The sequence below is a fragment of the Hydra viridissima genome, unplaced genomic scaffold (genome assembly GCF_058129835.1).
Source record: "Hydra viridissima isolate aposymbiotic clone 2 unplaced genomic scaffold, HvirCarnegie_v1 scaffold_12, whole genome shotgun sequence".
In the NCBI taxonomy this organism is placed as follows: Eukaryota; Metazoa; Cnidaria; class Hydrozoa; order Anthoathecata; family Hydridae; genus Hydra; species Hydra viridissima.
In genome coordinates, this window is record NW_028324311.1 from 12216491 (window position 1) to 12236802 (window position 20312).

A 20312-nucleotide genomic window follows, 5' to 3' on the forward strand; every position below is an offset into this window, starting at 1 on the left:
CTTTGATAGCACGGTCTTTAGCGGATTCCCGCAATTCTCTAACGTTCATTTTATTCATTTTAATAAAGGAAAATACTTTTTTTAACTCAAATTCAATTTTTTTCAATTTTCATAAAAGAATAGAAAAATGTTTAAGCAGTAACAGCATCCAAACTAATAAAACGATGAGTGCTTTATTTATCAATAAAATAAAAGGCATTTAAATAAACACTGAAATAAATAAAACGTTGATGACCAGATTCCTCAATAAAATACAGACGATCTAATTCTTTATTCCAATTTAAAACGCCGATCATAATCCTTCAAATACTGATTGCTCGATTTATCAATCATAAAACATCGATTTTCATATTCATCAAGAAAATAATAAAGACCTAATACTTCATCATATTCCATCAAATACCGATTGTTAATTTCATTAATCATGTAATTTATCATCTTTTTAAATATGAATTAATTTATTTAACTCAAGTTCAATTTTCTTTATTAGGGCGTCCTAGAAGTCTTTCTTCCATCACGTCTTTCATCCATTCGCTTTTGTCAATCAGATTGTTCTCCACCGCCAGCATCAACAAAGACATTTTGCTTTTCGACGTTTGAGTAATTCCGTTATCTCTCAGCAGCTTTTTCAAATCCTTTTTTGTATACCTCATTTTTTTAACGCGTAAATATTATTTATCAATAAACAACACTCATCTTTTTACCGTCGGATTTATATCCGAGCATTTTGTCAGAGATCACGACGGCAAAGGCTTGAGTGCCTGCAGGAACGTTTGCATTAAAGGTGGCCTTGATTTGAACGTCGAGCACTGTTGATTTTAGCCTCTCCGCCTGCTTGCTCACATCAAAAACAAAAAGCAGGCAAATTTATCTGTAATTTAAGCCGGTCATATTAGGCTGAGCCACAATGTCGTCAATTCCGTAAAGCCTATTGTCAAACTTGCTCGCATCTCTGTAAGCCCTCTAGAATTTGTTGTTTTTAAAGTCTAAGTTGTAATCCACAGCAGGGTACCTTTCGCTGTTTAAGGTGACGTACATGTTTTTAATGTCGCAGTGATCAAAGACGGATGGATTTCGGTCTTGAATTCCGTCTCTGTTGGTCTGGAATCCAACCACGACGTACCTCGGTCTTTGTTTGGATTGGTCATCAGCTCCCAAAGACCTCTTGTTCCTTCATACTTTTTGCCACCTACTATCATGTCAACTCCTTCAAACAAAACACCCATTTTTCCAATCGTATATTGACCATCGTTTCTACTCAACTTGTTCTTAAAATTTCTCTTTCCTTTGTTGGCCTTATTCTGAAGACTCAAATACGTAACCGACATATTGCCTAAAAGATTCTCCTCAAACGTAGACACGATCACTGGTTCAGATTTAACCTCAGATTTAATCTCAGACTGAGTACTATTAATCACTTTTTTGTTGCTCTCGATGATCGGTTTAAACAGTTTGCTCACATCTGTCTGAAAATTAGCATCCATCATGTTTTCATCCACACTGTCTTGATAAATTTTGTTTCTTCTCAACATCGCCTCTCTCACAATTTCATCCCGTTTATTCGGGTCTTGTATTATATAAAAGGTCATTTTTTAAAATACGTAGAAAAAAATTTTTAAGATTTTTTAAATAGGTTGTTAAACGCTTGAATCGCGTCTTCTCTTCCTTTTTGGATCAGAGACTATTTAGTCAATTCATCTATTTCGCTTTTAGCTTTTGATCTTATCTCCGCCGTCATGACTTTAAACTTTTGAAGCTCTTCCAAAACCAATTTAAACTCAGAATCGCTAATTTTTCCATCTACCAACGCTTTCGAAATGTGGTCACTGATCGTGTTCAATTTAGACTCTGCCAAAACTTTTATCTTTTCATGCTTCTCCGCTTTTAACGTTAGCTTTTTATTCACTTGACCTCCAACAATAGATAAAAAACCCATTCCAATAGCCACGCCTTCACACGCAATCGCTGCAGGACTGGCAACAATCGTGCTCAAAAGACTAATTCCAACCGTTCCTAAAACAATGCACAACACTTGCAACAAATTGTCTACATTGGATATGATTCTAAAAACGCGATGGTACTTTTTGCTCAGATGAATTCTTTTTTTCATTTCGTTGTCCATCTCTTTCTGAATCTCGCTTTTTTTCTGAAGTCGGTAAGCGTGACCTTCTTCTTCAATTGGAGCCGTGGGAAGATTCGGATACAAAGATTTATATTCCATTTTTATTAAGACAAAAAAATAAATTTTTTTAAACTTATTTTTTAAAGAAAATTCACCAAGCACAAACTTTCGCCTTTTTTAACAATAATGTCCTAGTCGCTTTTGTTGTAAACATCCATAAAGATCTGATCTACCGGCTCTTAAATCATCATACTGTGATTAAAATAATTCAGCTTTAAATTAATCTCATGTCACAAATTCACCAACGCTATCCCTCTTTCAATCCCAAACATAAAAACAATCTTCTGTTTAGACAGTCGAATCGAATGAATATCTTTTTGAGCAAATATTTCATATCTATTACCTACTTCTAACGGAGGATGCTTTAAATACTTGTCAAAAATAATAACGCATTTTTTCCACTCTTTCTTTCGATCGTAATCAACCCTTCTCACACACTGCATCTTTTTGTTTAAAAAAATTTTTTCAATCGAATTCATAGATTTTACCTGTGAAATTTATGCATAATAATACGCTTCTCCGAGAAGAAGGTAAAAGCTTCCTGATTGACTGACTTGCGCGTCGCTAGAGTTGAGCGTGACGACAGTCTTCTGCCAGATGCGACGCATGGCATGGAGTCCGCCTCTGCAAAATTTTTGTAAAAGGAAATAGTGGTGGTGGATCCGATGGAGGCGGTGGATTGGTACAGCAGTCCTGAAGATTTGTTGTTAAACGAGGTTAAGTTTGATCCATTCCACGAAGACAAGTAAAAATCTTCCAGTCCAGATGAGGAAAAGATGCATTTGCTGTCGCCGTCGTACCCATGGAAAGTGTTGTAATTGTTTTTACTGTAAGAGATCCAAGGACTGAGGACAGTGCCGTTGCCAGGAGGTAAATTTCCATCGTACATTCTGACTCTAGACTCCCACCAGTTTCCAGAAGAGCTAATGACGTCCATTCTAATTTATTTCAGAAAAACACCATTTCCTTTTCCATTGGTGTTTAGCAAAACATATTTGTTTCCGTAAGTGGTATTTAGATATCTGAACGTCCTCGCGTACAATTTAACGGAGGAAAGAAGAGGAGGGATGGAGGTGAATGTGGAAACGAAGGGTTGAATCCAGTAAGTGATTGCCGCAGCATTATTATTGACCAATTGGATGGTCAAGCTTGTTTTAAACGGTAAGTCGACGGTAAAATATCCTCCCAAGGAAGTGGAGCTGTAAACGTTGCATCCTTGCAAAGAGTTGACGTAAAACGGTCCTCCGAGAGTGGAAAAGAGAAAAGCGCAAGCAAGGGCAGTGGCGTCCACTCCTAATCCTTCAGTGGTTGTTGAATTATTCCCAACTCTAATTTTTCCGTCTGCCAATATCCGAATGAAGACTTGTCCAGGAACGCCTGTTCCGGTTCCATTAAGAGCCAGCCATAACCTTCTCAGAACTCCAGGACCGTCTACGTAGCTAAAGACTGGTGCGGTGGTCGATCCTGCCACAGTTTGCGGCTTTAACCCCGAGGATGAAAAACTTGAATTGGGAACAAGTCCTAAAAAGTTGGATTTTTGTTCTGAAGCATCCATATAACTTTTCGTCGCAGCGTCTTGCGCGTTTGATGGATCAAGCACATTGATCAATTTATGGGAATTTAAATTCAAGTCTGCAGTTCCCACTGAAGTTAAAACATGCGCGTCCACATAATTTTTTGTGGCTGAATCTGAGACTGAAGTGGGCTCAGACAGATTAATCAATTTGTGCGACGTCATATTAATGTCTGAATAAAAGATATTGGCGTAAGCCACTTTAGTGTCTACGTACCCTTTTGTCGCAGCATCTTTTAAACTGGTGGGATCAGTAACTTTGAGCAGTTTGTGGGATTTTAAATCCAAATTATGTGGGAATTTAAATCCATCGTGCTCGATCCGTCCGTTTTGATGCGCATGCTCGAGCTGACGTCGACGTAATTTTTTGTGGCGGCGTCATGAAGACTTGTCGGTTCAAATTGGGAATGAAAAACAGATATAGAATGCCAATTCTTTAAAACTGAAGAAAACGTTCCTGAAACTGAATTCTTAGACTCTTCCAAAATCAATTTAATGGTCTTTGATGATTTGTAATTGACCAAACAAAACAAGTGTGAAAAATATTACATACGAGGAAGACACTAACGTTGACTGCTTTTATCTCGCTCAAAACTATTTTATGCTCCCTAGACAAACCATCAGAGAAAATGCTAACTTTATTTGTCTCTTTCCTCAAGACTCTAAAAACGTCGATCACATTTACAGAGACCATGCTGCTGTAGATATGATTAAGGAAGAATTTAAAATAATCTGCAAGTACTGCTGGTCTCAACCTCATGGGTTTGCTGTCATTGATTTATCTTCTAAAAAGAACCAGGGAAAATGCCGAAGCGGGTTTAGCGATTTTTATTTTCCAAACGTATAAAAAACATGTCTGGATTTTATTCTATCGTTAAATCGAAAAAAGAAACTTCAACGGTGGTTAGCAGCGTCATCAGAACCTACTTTGAAGTACCTATCGATCTTGGCATTGACAAAAAATACGAAATGGCCTTAGTCGGGCTGGAGACTTATCGCAGCTACCCCAACATCTCCTCAAAAAATAGCTTTTTCAGATATAGCCCTAATTTAGGATCAACCAGTTACACCATTTACATCGAAGAAGGAGCTTACAAAATCAATGAAATCAACGATTACTTGCAAAAAGAAATTAAAAAACAAGTTGGAACTTTATACAGAGCAGACGGAGTCATTCTTGGAACAAGTGATACTACTTCAAGGTCTACTCTTACTTTTGGAAAACCTGGAACGAACACTCAATATTGGGTCGACTTTAACGATGATAACACCATAGCCTCACTTCTTGGATTTGATAAAAAAGAATACACTTACATTGAGAAAAAAGAAGATCCTGTTGACCCTGATAAAGTCACTAGAGTTATTGACTACTACGAATCTGAAAGCATAGTAAGAATTGAAGAACTTGCAGTCATTAGAGTCACCAACGACATTATCGGCTCTTCCTATTTAGATGGAAAAACGACAAACGATATTTACTCTTTTTACCCTGACGCTCCTCCTGGATACAAAATCAGTGAAAAACCTTTTCATCTTATCTACTTGTCCATTGTCGTAAACAAAATATCAAGAATGGAAACGCAACTTATGGATCAATATGGAGATTTAATCGACTTTAGAGGAGAAGACATCATTATTCGATTTCATGTCAGAGAACGAATATCTTCTGTATTGCAAGATCTATATACAAGCAGCGCTGTCGATCGATAAATTTTACATGTGAAATTTTTTTTCTTTTCTTTTAAAAAATTAGCAGTTATCAAAATATCAAAATTAACATCTCACAGGGTCAAGCTGATAAAATTAAAAAAGCCGTTCAAGATAAAACTGACGCTAGCATTAAACTCAGTCATCAAGGCTTAAATGGAGATCATGTTCTCGCAGTCACAACGTCTCAACTCAACGAAATTAAAAAAGCATACAGCATACACTTAAACTTAGCAAAAGACAAATTGCATACAACTCTAAAGTGGAAGGAGGAATTATCGGTGCATTACTCCCCTTATTAGGAATGATTGGAAGCACCATCGCCACAAGGGTCGTTCCAGCTCTTGCCACTGGTCTGCTTGCAGGTATTGGCTCTTCTACCGGTTCAACTATGGTTGACAAAATTGCAGGACGAGGAATTGTATACATGAGCAAAAATGGAAAAGGAGTAAAACTCGCTACTGCTGGTTTTGGTTTATACTTAAGACCTTAGACTAAAAACAAACCCATTTACGGAGATGGGCTCTTTATTAAAAAAAGAAAAGGATATGAACCTATTGGCTCTGGTTTGCTGCTTGGACCTAATTCACCCTTCTCAAGCATTCCATTCTTAGGAGCAATTTTATAAACTTCTTTTAAAACGTTTTTAATGTTTTTAAAGAAAATACACTTTTACTGCTCCAATTTTACCAGTAGACAAAAACATAAGCGGATTATCCTTCTCCACAAAAACATCCAACCCGCTCGAAAATAAAACAATCTTTGAAATTCGATACAACTGCTCTAAACGATACACGCTGTAAACTTTCATCTCATCTAACAAATCCTCTACTCCAAATTTAAAACTCTCTGAAAAAATATCTTGAGTGTCCATTGAAAAAATAAACAACCCTTTTTCCCTTGTAACGCTAAATTCAGAAATAGGCTTAATCATCCTGCTCATGTCGCTAAATCTCGAAACTGAAATTCTTCTTTTAGACTCTTCGTCATACGAAAAACAATCAAGAAAAAACACATTTTGAACAGCGGCTCTGTTAACACCTTAATGCTGTACTTCAAAATTTTCCAGTTTTATCTAGTTCAACTATCTCACCACTGCACAGTGGGCCAGAATTCACTTCTACTGGAAAAAATTCGTTACTGATTTAATATTAGAGCTATATTCACTAAAATTAAAATGAGTACTAATATGATTTCTGCGCTTTTTATGAAGGTAATATTTTTTATTTCGTTGCTATGGATACCATTATTTTGCTTAGCAATATAATGGTATCCATAGCCTATTTTTGTTATCCGCAGATATTTTAGAAGTGCTACATTCACTAAATTTGGCATGAGTACCAATATGAGATCACACTTCTTACAAAAGTGACAATTTTTTAAATTTAGTTGCTATGGATACTTTTATTGCTTATTTACCGGATACTTTTCCTTTGGTACAAAGTGGTAAATTGATATTTGAATACTTTATCGGATTTTTGACCCACCAATATTGAATAACAATTGAGTATTTAGGTAAATAATTTTTTAGGAATAATAAAAGCAAAAAATAGTGCAAGAAAACATTGCAACTTTTAAATTACATCAAAAAATTTTAAAACAAAAGTATCGTTTGAACCTTTCGATCAATCATTGTAAGTTCAGTAATACAATTCACTTTAATAGAAGATCCGCAAACCTCTAATAAAATCATACCCCAGCTTTATATCTCACTTTTAATGTACTTTTAATCTTCTTCAATCACAGATTTCTTGGATTCCATTTTGTATGCAAATTTTATGGGTCTACAATAGGCTGTGGAGGACGACTTTTGATTTCTCCAAATAGGCACCTTTTCGTTGCTGTTGTTAAATCTAGTCAAATCCAATGGGACTAGACAGGTAATAAATAATGATTCTTCACGTTTTAAATCTCTGTAAATGTCAGGTTCTGATAAAACTTGTTTATAAATGCTTTGGGCAATAGCACCTTCAAAACCAGCCTTACACGTTAGTGTCATTGTTTTTATTGCTTTGTTGTTTAATATCAAGTAGGGTTTCTCAAACGGGATCCCAGGATCCCGTTTTCCCGGGATCCCGGAGGTAAAAAACCAAATTTCAATTACCAAAATCAAAATGTTTTAAAAAATTACCGGGATTCCCTGGATTTCAATGAAATTTCCCGGGAATCCCGGTAATTTTTTAAAACATTTTGAACATTTAAAAAGATATTAAAAATATTATTACTCAAAATTTGAGTACAAATTACTTCCTTTTCCTTTCCTATAAAAATTTGGAAGATATATTATAGAGGGCAATTAAATCGATATTTTATCTATCTTAGGCACAAACCAAAACTGCAAAAAATCGGTGACTAATCTAATAAATAATCACAATTGCAAGAAATTACAATGAATAAAGGGGGGTCCCTGATATGTTAAATATAAAATAACTACGGACAAGTTACAAATACTTGTACGTGCAAAAAAAGAAATTAGTCACGCATAAAGTTGAAAGTTAGAAAGTAAAGTAATTAGTTACGTTAAGAAAGTAGTTTATGTAAAAAGTGAAATAAGTGAAAAACCAAGTAGGTGAAGTTTAAAATATATGTTTAGTAACTACAACTAATTTAAAATAATTTATCTACAATCAGCACACTATTTCGGGATTTTTATTGTAGGTAATATAGTTTTATATTTTAGTATACTTTTGTCTATTTAATTGATAAGATAATAAATATACAGTATCATGTCAAGTGGATCTAAGGCATGGGAAAATTTTACCAAAGAAAAAAACACAGAATCTGCCACTTGTAATATATGTAAAACAACAATAATGCGTAAAGGATTTTCAACAAGTGGTCTTCTTCGTCATTTAAAAAATCTTCACAAGGAAGTCGAAATTGAAGTAAAGAAAAAAAGGCCAAACGAAGAAACAAATTTTGAAGTTAGAAATGTTCAACCTAAAATTACGTCATATATAAAAAAGGAATCTATAGAAGAAGTTGTTTCAAAATTGGCGGCTGTAGATGGCTTTGCTATTAATGCTATTGCAAAATCTGAATTTATAAGAAAATTTTTATCTGATAAAGGAATGATATTGCTAAAAAACCCTTCACATGTAATGAACTTGGTAAAAAGTCAATACCATCTAGCAAAACAAGGAGTGCTTAAGGAAATCACTATGCAAATTCAAGGTGGCTCTAGATTCTCTATTTCGATGGACGAATACACATCTTTAAAAAATCGTCGCTATTTGAATTTAAATGTGCATTCATTTACTAGGCTTTGGAACTTGGGCATGATTCAAATAGTTGGGTCGCTTCCAGCTGAAAAAACTATTGATATGGTTGAAAATAAGTTATCCGAATTTAATTTATCTACAAAGAAGCATATAATTTCTAGTGTAACTGACGATGCATCAGTTATGAAAAAATATGGAAGATTAAGCGGGATGGAACATCAACTTTGTTATGCACATGGGCTACATTTAGCAGTTTGTGATGTTCTATACAAAAAATCAGCGATTTCAAATTCATCGGGCAGTGAGTGTAATGCATCAGACAGTCAAAATTCTGATGAAAATAATAGTGAAGATGACGAGTCTGAAGAAATCGATTTTACAACTTCAGTGGATTTACAGTCAAGCCAAAACAACGATTTATTAAATTTGCGAGACGTTGAGATCACTGACGAATTATTAGGCCACATAAGTATTGCACAAACAATTCAAAAGGTCCGGAGAATTGTAAGAATGTTTCGTAAATCACCACTTAAAAATGAAATTTTACAAAAATACATAAAAGTTACATACAATATAGAACTCAAGTTAATACTGGATGTAAAGACAAGGTGGAATAGCCTTCTTGCAATGTTGGAGCGATTTAGGGGAGATGGGGGCGCATTGATCGCCGGGGCAGTATGATCTTTTGGCTTTTACTCGTTCATTTTTGCCTTACTAGAAGTGAGGTTGCAATTTAATTAACCATTATGCTTCCCTAATTGATTATTCGTAATATTTTTTCATAAGATTATCAGCGTCAAAAAAAATAAAGAAAATATTGTTTTTCGTCATAAAAAGTGATTTTTTTAAATCGTACTATAATTCAAATATGTTTTTATTTAGATGTCTGTATGGGTTAACAACAATTTTATTTTAAATTTGTAAGTGTTAGGTGTATAATATAATATATAATTTTTATTTGGCTGCAATTTATACAGTAGATGTTGCTATCAATATGTTACCTATACCTATTGGGGTACATTGATCTTTGACTATGCGGGGCCCATTGATCGGAGGATCAAAGTGCCCCATAGAAGACGAAGTGCCCCATGTTTTTGTTTATAAGCAATACAGTTAAACGAATGGAATTGTATTTATAATTTAAAAAAAAACTATATATAAACAAACAATAGCTTTTAGCATTTCATTTTTTAAATCTACTTATGTTATAAGCTAGTAATAATAATACTATTATTTTATAATATCAAAAGAATAATATTTAACATAATAATTAAAAAATATTTAACATAATATTATTATGTTAAATATTAGCATTTATTAAAAACATATGTTTTTATTGATATATTTTTTTACAGATCTTAAAATGGTTAGAAATAGAATTAAAAAAACAAATAAAGTTGCTATACCAAGTGAAACAATGAAAGTAGCTGTTAATAAAGTTTTAGAAGGAACACAACTGAATGTTGTAGCACGTCAGTTTAACATAGATAGAATGACTTTAAAAAGATATTGTCGTAAAAAGAGGCTTAATCCAAATGAAGCTTTCAAGCCTAACTACAACAATAGACAAGTTTTTACAGCAGAAGATGAAAAAAGTTTATCAAGTTATTTACTAATTGCATCAAAAATGAACTATGGCCTTTCAACTAGGTCAACGCGATTATTGGCATATGAATTTGCTTTAAAAAACAATAAGATATGCCCATCATCATGGATCAAAAATAAAATTGCTGGCATTGATTGGTTGCAAGGTTTTATGAAAAGACAACCAGAGTTGTCTCTACGAACACCTGAAGCAACGAGCTTCGCTCGATCAACAGCTTTTAACAAACACACTGTAAGAGAGTTTTTTCAAAATCTTAAAACGGTAAGAAATCGATATAAATATAATCCTAACTGTATATATAATGTTGATGAAACTGGTTTAACAACCGTTCAAAAGCCGGTAAAGGTTTTAGCTGGTAGAGGAAGCAAACAAGTTGGAAGAATCACATCTGCAGAACGAGGAACATTGGTAACTGCATGTTGTGCCTCTAATGCTATTGGAAATTCCATTCCTCCATTATTTGTTTTTCCTACGGTAAAGTTTCATGATTACATGATTAAGGAAGGACCTCCTGGATGTGTGGGATTTGCAAATCCTTCTGGTTGGAAGAACTCAGAAATTTTCATAGAATGGATTAAACAGTTTGTTAAATATTCAAACTGTTCTCAGGAATCTCCAGTTTTGTTACTTCTCGACAGTCATGAAAGTCATATTTCTGTTAAAGGCTTGGAGCTTGCAATTCAACACGGAATTACAATGATAAGTTTTCCTCCCCATTGCAGCCATAAATTGCAGCCATTAGATAGAACTGTTTTTGGACCATTGAAAAGGTTTTACAATTCTGCATGTGATAATTGGATGGTTTCAAACCCAAGACCAATGACCATTTATGATATTGTTTCAATAGTTCGAGAACCGTATACAAAAGCTTTCTCACCATCTAATATACAGACAGGATTTAGAGTAGCTGGCATTGAGCCATTCAATTCTGAAATTTTCAAAGATGACGAATATTTACCATCATCAGTTACAGATAGAGCTGCTCCAGATACAGTTACTATCACTCCTGTCAACAACATGGAATCTGAAATGATACCAGCACATGTTAATCACATAGAGTCTGAAATAACTATAGTAAATATTGAAACAAGTATTTTAAACAAAGTGTCAACAAGTGTTGCTTCTATAATCTCACCTGAGGTTTTAAAACCTTACCCAAAAGCATCTGCCAGAAAAAAAAATGTTAAAAGTAGGCAGTTAAAAACAAGGATCTTGACTGATACTCCTGTCAGAAATGAAATTCGTTTGTCAAAAGAAAAGAAAATTTTGAAGCAAACCAAAAATCAACAGTCTCCACAAAAGATAAGAAAGAAACTAAGAATTACTTGCTTAGGAATAAAAAACAATGTAAACCAAAAGCTGCTTCACAACTTGACTTTCACAAATGATGAAATATTCTTAATCAAAATATTGTACTTTTAACAAGTTTTGTAAACTTAAAAGTTGTATTCTTATTTCAGTCTTTATATTTCAGTTCTTATAAATTTCAAGTTGTTGTAAAGTTTTAAACGTATATAAAGCGGGTAGCTTATAGCTGCTGTGATTTATACATTTTTTAATTAAAAATTAGACTAGTGGGTTTAACTGCTATATTTAAAAAATAATTAAAAAATTTAGATGTATTATATGTTATACAATATTACCCTTTGACTAAATTATTTACAAGATTTAGTTATAGAAGTGTTAAACGTTTAGATAATATTACGCATATAAGATCAATGTGTCCCAAGTCGGAGATCATAGTACCCCATAGTTTGGGGTACATTGATCTTTTGAGAGGGTTGTTTAAAAGTTAAAATTATTCATGTTTATAATTTTTTTAAATCAAAATATTTATATATTCCAAAAGCCAGATAGTTCTACATGTGTTTCGTAGTTAATAAGTTTTTACATCTCTTTCAGGTTCTGCGCAATTTTCAAAACACTGCTACGGCGATCAATGCGCCCCCATCTCCCCTATAGCATTAAAAAATGTATATTAAAAGCATTGATAGATTTTAAACACAACGATGTTAACAATATTTCGGAAGAAGAGTATTTAGTCGTGCAGACTGTAGTAACAGCGTTACAACCAATTAAATTGGGAATTGAAAGACTTGGCCGACGTAAAGCATCCCTACTTGATGCAGAGGGTGTATTTGTTTATATTAGATGTTTTGCGCAAAAATAAAGATTGTTTTTCGGCTAAAATGCTGCATCATGTGCAACAGAGAATTGTTGAAAGACGGAATAAAAATTTAGTTGGCTTGCTGAAATATTTAAATAATCCATCAAATTATAAACACAAATCGGACATAGATTCTGTATTATTAATACCTTCCAAATCAGTCCTTCACGCTACGGCTAAAAAATTATTTTCGAAGCTATTTGTTGAGGGTATTGATGGTGGTGGAAATTCCGTTGAAATTGAGGAATTAGAATGCAGTAACGATGGGACTGAAATGTCGTTTATGGCAGAACCAAATTTGAAGACAACATCTGAATTAACACTTCATCAAAAATTGGATGCTGCAATTACGAAGGTTAGTCGAATTGAGAATCCAGAAGATGTATTATGTGACGTTAAAAATATTACAAAAGAAATGGATATTTTTGATGCAACGAAAAAGCGTACAAATAATTTAGAAAAATTATATAATGCTCTATTAACTATCCCACCGACATCAATCGATTCAGAAAGAGCATTTTCGGTGGCAGGTCTCTTTGTTACGAAAATTCGATCATTTTTAAGTGATAGCGCTATTGACAATTTATGTTTTTTAAAAAATTATTTTAAAAATCAATCAATATAAAAAATGTAATGTTATTGAAGTTGATATTTATTTTGTTTTAAGAGTCTTAGTTTCTAAGAATTATTTTGTATTTATTTTCTTGTTAAAAGTAATAGTATTAAAAAGGCGTGTTTTTTTTGTATTTGTTTTAATTTACACATTTCCCCCACCTAATTGGATAAATTCTTGCTTTTTACCTAATCCCGGGATTTCCCGGCAAATCAATCATTTTTGTCCCGGAATCAATCATTTTTGTCCGGGAATTATATTTTTACGGGAATTGAGAAGCCCTAAACCAGATGGCTTAAGAATATAACTTTGTATTACACACTTAAACGCAGACAGAGGATCACGAGATCTTTCTTTGCCATAATCTTTTGTTGAAACGTATCCAACAGGTCAGTGCTTTTTACAAACAACGGTGTCTTTCTTATCTTGTATATTATCTCTTGGTATAACAACGAGCCAATTTCTTCTTCCTTCTGGTGTTCGAGGAACGCGAAAAGTTTTTTCTTTGGAACTTTTATCATATTTCTATTGCAACATGTGAAAGCATTTACAAACCCTGTTTATTATAAATGAATCGATGTATACAAAAACGTTCTAAGTCATAAAAACTATTTTTTCGGGGAACAAGAAAAACGTGTTAAATCTAAAATTATTACTTTAATAAATTCAAAAAAATCTGGGTACTTTTTGACATCTTTAAATATTAGATTTGTTAAAATATATATCAAAATTTGTGATATATATATATGTGTTATACATAGTTAAAGTTGTCTGACTTAGAACCTTTTTGTTTACATGTGTTAAAGATAATAACAAAAAGCTTGTCTTTTATATATTTATTCATTTTTTGTATAAAAAACTATTAAAAATCAAAGGTCAAACTATAACACATATTAAATCACACAATGTATAAAAGGACCGATCAAAAAGCCTTTGTCAGACACCTCACTGGATATCGTGTTCCTCTTCCTCGTCATTTGCCTCGTCGGTTATTGGCCAGCTCATGAGTTCATCATAAAAACCACTGAACTCATTCGGAACATATTGCGTTAGCTTCCTAATATCCTGCAGTTTCACTCTTTTTATCGGAACATAACTGGGTAGCACACATTGTGCGGAAACTCGACGATGCAATCGACTACTTGAGACATCTTGTAAGTTTTGACCATCAGCCCATCAATGAGTGGCCTACAGACAATTACACCTGAAGAATTCCCTTAAGTGAAGTGCATTAGAGAACTTATTCCAAAACTTATCTTATCCTTAGCAGGAATTTTCTTTCCCCGTGTTTCTTACGAAATGCAAGATTTTTTGTAGAATGTTGGCCACCACTTTTGAAAATCTAGAATATCTTCTGTTGCGACTTCTTCAACAGTAAACTTACCAGTTAGGGTATATCATACTTTTGCATATTTTAATTTTCATTCAGTATGTCACTTTTCCTATGTATTCATAAACCCTGAGTTGAATGGTATAATTTATTTTGGTGAAAAAACAAGTCTAGCTACCGGGAAAACGTTTTTAATTTTCAAAAATATTGTGTTTTTTTACTAAATGATGACTGTTTATGTTATAAATGTACATAATAATTATTTAAAATATTGTTTAACCTTATGCTTAATTTTTATAATATGCTATGAGTTTTTAACAATATTATTTTGTGTATAAGTATCAGTTAATATTCAAATATACTTTGAAAATATTATAACTACCATTTTAGATTTTATTTCAAATTAATTGCTATACTTGCTGTATTATATTTTCCAGATTCATAATATATTAAAAAAAGAAAAATGGCTTATTTCCAACACAGAATTTAATGAACCCATAGTTTGTGGAACTAAAGCAATAGCACTAAGAATTAATAGAAGTTGGTCTGCATTCTCTAAGATAGCTCGACACAAATCTCAAAAGCCAAACAAAAAATGCTGGGAACCTAAACTTGATAAACTTTTAGACATTGCTTTTTGCAAATGCAGAATCGTTTACTGCAGTGATAATGATGCCCCTTGCAACGAATCTTGTGATGACGGTGCTCGTTGCTTTTGCAAATGTGACTTAAATTTAAGAATTCCTAAAAAAGAACTTATTTGGATAAAAACCCAGCGAGAAAAACAAGGCAGTGTTTCATGTATGCAAGAATTTGGTCTTGATCTTAAAGAGACTGCCAAACTTAGGCTAAAATGCTTACGCAAGTCAACTGAACAAGCAAGACTCACGCGACAACGTGAAGAAGCTTCAAAGTATAAGTTAGAATCATCAGTCTCTATTTATCCAACCGATGTTAGATTTGATGATGAAAGTACGGGTGTTACAATAGAAAATAATAATAATTCCAATGATGTGATAGTCAGTGATAGCGATAAAGTCAGTGATAGCGAAGAGGACTCGACAATTGAAAATCAAGAGAGTTATGTTAAACGAAACTACCTTAATATTAGTAATGCTGCCGTTGCCTCTATCAGATTTGGTGTATCATCGACTGCTACTGCTGCTATCATTAATGGTCTACTGAAAGATATTATAAAGGCAGGAAAACTTGTTGAAGATAAAAAAAATCTCATATGTGATAGTATGAAAGTTTTTCGTGCCAAAGAGTATGCTATGAAGTATTCCAGAGTAGAAGAAAATTTCGACTGTGAAAGAAATATAATTACTGGAATTTTTGTTGATGGTAGAAAAGATAAAACTTTAGTTCTTATCCATGATAAAACCACAGGCACCTTCAGAAAACAAGTTATCAAAGAAAATCATATAACTGTGACAGAAGAGCCTAGAGGTCGCTACCTTACTCATTATACACCAAAACCAAAGTCAGAAATATTTAAACCAGCTAAGCAATGTGCTATTGGATTATTCGACTGGTTAATGGAAAGAGGTAAAGATCTTAATCTCCAACTAATTGGCAGTGATACTACAAATGAAATGTCTGGATGGAAAGGTGGAATGCTTCATTTTGTGGAAGAACTTCTCAATCGAAAACTTTTTAGATCTTCTTGCTGGCTTCACATTAATGAGCTTCCATTCCGTCATATTATGGAAAAACTTGATGGACCAACTTCTTCAGATAAAGGATGGAGTGGAGCAGTAGGTAAACTGCTTTCCAAAGTAGAAAATCTTGAAAGAATTACTAAATTTATGCCAATTCCGCTTCTGGAGCCTCTTGTTACTATAAGTGAAGATTTCTTAAAGCAAAAGAGCACTGACAGTCTAGTCGCATGGAAGTATTTAAATGCAATATTGAAAGGAAAGCTCGATCCTGAAGTAGCAGCTCTTAAATGTGGTAGATTGTCTCACAGTCGATGGCTTACTTGTGGCATGAGATGCCTGCTTCTCTATATGAGTAATCATGATCTTGAACCTGATAATGCAGAGATCTTAAGACTGCTTGCAACTTGGGTGATTCAGGTTTATTTTCGAATGTTCTTTGAGATTAAAGTTAAGCATGACATTTAATTAAGCATGTTAAGTTAAGCATGAAATTAAATATGGTTCTTGTCATCTTTTAAAACTGTTTCAACTTTGGCAGAAGCAAGATGATAGGATTAAAGAAGCATCTAAACTTTATCTCAAAAGTGAATCTTGGTGGGCTCATCCTGAGAATATACTTGTCTCACTTCTCTGTTCTGATAACTCAGAACAAAGGTTATTTGCCGTCGACATAATATTGGCAGTTAGGGCCGGAAGTGAACTTGGCTCAACAGATGTTTGACCATTTAAAGTTCCGCAAACAATAAACCTTGATGCTTGTGACATCAAAGAACTTATCGACTGGGAAAAAGAGGTCATCACTGAACCAATTTTCACTGCAAATATGTCGTTAGTCCAACTCAATGCATTGATAGTTTCTCCCCTGCAGCTACCTCTATACTCATTACATACCCAAAGTTGCGAGAGAGCAGTCAAATTAGTCACAGAAGCAGCTCAGTCAGTCTGTGGTTGGGATAAAATAGATGGTTTTATAAGAACTCAATTGCGAAATCGTGAACTAATGCTTTTGTTTAAATCAAGAAAAGACTTTAAGTAATTTATGTAATTACTAATTTAGTATTTTTGATTTTTATTTATACTTTGTTGTGCATAACATTAAATGTTAAATAAATACTTGGTTTTAATGTTGATTTTATAAGTATTTTGGGGAGCTAAAACAAAAATTAAGGCAGCCAGATTTATAATTTGAATTAATATTTTGAATAAGTGTAAGGGGAGGGGGCTTTTGCAACTAAGCCCCTTGCTCCTACTCTACCTACTCTATCTCCTACCAGTGCGTGTATAAATATATATATACTAATTGTAATATATCTTGATCTTATAATCATAATAAAACTAATATTGATAGAAGGGAGCGGGGGGGGGGGGGGGGGGGCGGAAGCCCTAGCCGTGCATTCTGGCTCAAGAATCCTGGAAGCTAAATGATAATTTTGTGTTTTATAACAAATGGTTTATTTTTTACCTAATATTATTTTAATTTTTATTATTAATTGGCTAAAAACATTTAAAAATTAAGCTTTAGTTATAAAAGACTATTTTTTTTTAAAAAAAGCTATATCAATATTTTGCAAAAACTATTTTTTTTTAAAAAAAGCTATATCAATATTTTGCAAAAATATTATTATATTTGAATTCCCCGTACCGAAATACATAGGAATCCAAGCGTGCTAGTCAAAATTCTGAAAAATTAATTTTTGGCTCAAGTATGATATACCCTATTACCAGTAGTACTAGAAGTAATGATAAGTTCAGTTATCTGGTAAACAGTGTACACTCTGTCATACCTTTTCAGTTTTCTCTTTATTACCGCGAAGTCCCTTCGCGGTTATAAAGAGAATAAAGAGAAAAATTGTAGCTACGAGTGAACTCCTATCGGGTAGTACTGCTCAATTCGATGAAATTGGCCATTATCTGTGAGAGCCAAAAAGACTCTGTTTAGTGCATGGTTTTTATTTTTTCCTCCATAATTATCTGAGTAGACATGGACTTCAGTAAACTGTGGAGGAGCAGAAATTAGGTAATTGTACACAAAAGAGCACACCTTATCAGGGCTTTTTCTGGCTGTGCCTTCATGGTACACTTAAGCATGACCATTATTGCATTTCACATCGTGAATAGAGAAGAGGTTAACAGAGAGCTGCCTGAGGTAAAAGGTTTCCTGGACTGGTATCATCGGTAAAGGGATATTCTACATGTAGTCAAATGCGATCGCTAAGACATGCGGTTCATTTTGTTTTGTTTCCGCGTTGCTTTTATTTTAGAGTTTGTTGTAAAACTTTTTCGATCGACGTTTGTGCAGCATCAGTTCAGCAGCAGCATTTTTCTTTGCTGCATCACTGAGATGAGGGCTTTGCAATTTTAAATTAAGCTCCTCACAGGTGCAACAAGAGTCTATCAGGGGACGGCCAAATCTTAACGTAAAGTTGTCCTTAAGTAGTCTAGAAAAAATTTATAGCTACATTTTGCTTCAGGATATTTTTCTTTAAACATTCAGTACAAAATTTTGACATTTAGCCTAGCATCTAGAAAATTGATAGTTTTACCAGCATATTTGCTCTGTTTCACCGGATAACTTTCGATAAGTTCTCTTATCAGAAGTCTTACATTGCCTCTGATTGCATTTGTTCCTATTTTTTTCCCTCGAAGGCCCGTTGGTGATTTTCCTAATACCAACAGGGAGCGCAATCGTCGAATACGACTAATTTTAATACAATAAAGGCTTTTAAAGGCATCCACACATACCTTTTCTTTGGCATCCCCCACCAAAACCTCGTATGTGAATGAAAAGTCATGACCTACTCTTTCTACAGCAACTTCCTTTCTGGGTCGGTGAGTTTTCACTTTCATGCTTGTAATCAACAGTTGTAGAAACACATCTTGCTCGTTCTTTGTCTTTAACGATCTCATGCGTGCGAAGATCTCGTCGCTCTGGTTTTTTAAACGTTTCGTACATTTCTTTGAGCATCTGAAAGCAAAATATCTTATTAGATTTTGTTGATATAAATGTTCGAGGTAGGCCTAAATGCCGTAGCCAAACTCTAAAAAATGATATTTAAGAAATTCGGCTATAACATTTGGCTACTGTTTAAGGTCAATTCACTAGCCTAAATGGAACGATTTGGAAAGTGTTGCATTAGTTTTGTCTGAGGCGTTTTTATGAAAACATGTTGCATGATATGCTATGATAGGCCTAAACAAATTATTAAAAGGCTAATTGGGTATCGAAATTGCAATAAAAGTCTCACCTGCAATCAGTTCCAACAGTAATAGCAGGTACAGTTCTTCCTTTTTAGTCAATGTACTCTTTACCTTTCTCTCTAGCTTCTTTAATAACATTCCTTTTCCACAGAGCCTCATTTTCAACCTTTCTTCCACTGCTAGTACTAGGTTCTTTATCCATTATAAGTCTTTTTCATTAAAACAACGAGATGAATAATAAAATAAGACCAAATAATCTCAAACTTGTAACCAAAACAAAACAAAAATTGGATTAAAAGCATCTGATTGCTACCAGCAGAACACAGCTGGTTTTCTCAGTACTGCCAACAAAAACCTTCTAAGTCACTGACCTAGAACCTTTTAGTTTATAGACAATATTTCAGCTCTCTATTCAAAGTGTACGGAGAAGTCTGACTTAGAATGTTTTACTATACAATGATGGAACTGTCTTCAAAGAACAAATTTTCATCAAAAAGTCAAATATTAAGAAAAAATGGCTTGAAACGTTTTTGTATACATTGATTCAAATATTGTTGAATACTTAAATATTGACTAAATAATATAGCGAGATCTTTAAGGCTTCACAAGTATCAGAATTTTGAAATACAATATGTTCGCCTCCAGTTTTTGACATCATTCGCACGGTGAGTAAACCTGTTATAAAGTTCGCCATGGGTAAATTGCATCTCCTAAATGGAAAATATTTCCAGATTGAGTGTTAATGACAATTCAGTGATACCTTTTGTTGAATTGGCGTGTTACAGAAAAATCTTTTAAGTTAACAGCTGCAATTTCTAAGCTTAGGGCAGATTTGATTAATTTACAATATAAATTGGTATCTTTCGGCAAATATCATAAAAGGTTCATAAAAATAATAAAAAAGTCCCTGGAAGTAGGTATAAAACTTAACCTTATTTTGTGAGATTGGTCAAGCTAATGGTGAAGAAATATGTCGATAAGAGATGTTAACCTTGGTTGCAAGAAACGACCAGTTTTTCAACCAGAGAGAAATATTTGGGCTAACTTAATGTCA

At 33.7% G+C, this 20312-nt stretch overlaps 1 pseudogene; it reads right to left on the minus strand.

Annotated features, from left to right (window-relative positions):
- Positions 1 to 14014: 14014 nt before the first annotated feature.
- LOC149881317 (uncharacterized) lies at positions 14015 to 19460 on the minus strand (annotated as a pseudogene).
- Positions 19461 to 20312: the final 852 nt, after the last annotated feature.